We start from the raw sequence: 1,794 nt of genomic DNA, 5'->3' as shown, positions 1-1,794 counted from the left end.
TTGGATGCTGACCATGGGAAAAAATATGTTTCATTGACAAAAACTAAAAATTGTGTTTTTCAAGGAACACCTGAAAATGGAATTTCTATCATGAAAGTTTCTTTTTTGTCAAAAAGCCACTTTCCACTGGAAAAAAAGTTTCCACGGGAAAATTTATGACAAGCTTAAAATTCACCCTGTGAGCAGGAAGACTCCAGAAATGTAATAGCAATATCATATTTTCAGCCTTAAACTATTATTTCTTGCCTCTTTTAATTATCTGCTTTTTCTGTGCATCAAAATCATCTGCATCCCACAAAGCCATCGTTATGTTTAATCATTTTAATTTCATGTCTTCATTTGTTTTGTCAGGCAAAACAGCTGATCACACTGGAAAAGGGCAATCATACTATTGTGAAGTAATTTATTCTCCTGGGATTCCCTGGGACCCAATATTTGCAGATCTCGCTCTTCCTGCTCTTCCTTGTTATGTACATCTTGACGGTCACAGGAAATGTGTCGATCATAGTCCTAGTGGCAACCAGCCGTCATCTCTGCATCCCAATGTACTTCTTTCTCTGCAATCTCTCCTTCCTGGAGGTATGGTACACCGCAGCTTGTATCCCAAAGATGCTTGCCAACCTTGTGTCCCAAAGCAAATCCATCTCCTTCATAAGCTGTGTCCTACAGATGTATTTTGTTTTCTCCCTAAGATGCACAGAGTATTTTTTCTTGGCTGTCATGGCCTACGACCGCTATTTGGCTATATGCTATCCATTGCACTATAGCTCCATCATAAACAGCACCTTGACTGCTCAGCTGGCTGTTGGCTCTTGGTTGAGTGGTTTCCAACTATTTCTGTCCCAGCATTTCTGATCACCAGGTTGTCCTTCTGTGGCCTTAGGGTCATCAATCACTTTTTTTGTGACATAGCACCGTGGATAGTTCTTTCCTGCACAGATACCTACCTTATTGATCTGGTGGCCTTTATCATCTCATTCATCGTCATCCTGGGCTCCTGTGTCATAACCCTGGTATCCTACATTTACATCATCTCCACTATACTGAGAATATCATCAGATAAAGGACAGAGAAGGGCCTTTTCAATTTGCTCTTCCCATCTCACGGTCATGATTATCTGGTATGGTTCGACCATTTTCCTACATGTCAACCCTTCCATGCAGAACTCATTGGAATTGACCAAAATAGTCACCGTCTTGAATACTATTGTCACTCCCCTGTTGAACCCTTTCATCTACACACTGAGGAACCCAGAGGTAAAAGAAGCTCTGAGACATGTATTCAGGGAAGTGATGTTTTTCAAAATGTCCTGGAGGTCATTGACTGTCACAGAATATGCGGTGAAAGAAAATAAGTCTGAACATGGAAGATATACCAAAGTTTATAGTGTACTGAAAAACCACCCCACAATCCCTTAGGGCCAGAATTCTAGAGATAATTAGATGCCTAGCTCCAATGGAAATCAATGTGAGTTAGGTGACTAAATACCTTTAACAATCTGGTCCTTAGTGTTTCACATCCTTGAACATTTACGGCCAGATTGCTAAACGTATTTAGGTGCCTAATGGGATTTTCTATGAGTTTTAAAGGCCTAGATGCTTTTTAAAAAAACCCTTAGCACCTAAATACCTTTCAAAATCCATCCCTTATGCATTATTATCCTGTTACTTTGTATTTAATTTACAATGAAGAAAATTGCACATGTGCCAATTATTTATTTATATTAAAGCATGGCCTATGTAGATGATATAGATATAGATTATATTGATAGGCTTGGCAGAATTCAATTTTTTT

The 1,794-nt window shown here is 39.0% G+C and overlaps 1 pseudogene; it reads left to right on the top strand.

Annotated features, from left to right (window-relative positions):
* The first annotated feature begins 351 nt into the window (after positions 1-351).
* LOC113408546 lies at positions 352-1,388 on the top strand (annotated as a pseudogene).
* The last annotated feature ends 406 nt before the right edge of the window (positions 1,389-1,794 follow it).

The sequence above is a fragment of the Terrapene carolina genome, unplaced genomic scaffold, assembly GCF_002925995.2.
Source record: "Terrapene carolina triunguis isolate 2854851 unplaced genomic scaffold, T_m_triunguis-2.0 Scaffold18250, whole genome shotgun sequence".
Lineage (NCBI taxonomy): Eukaryota > Metazoa > Chordata > Testudines > Emydidae > Terrapene > Terrapene triunguis.
This window is presented reverse-complemented; position numbering and strand designations above follow the sequence as displayed.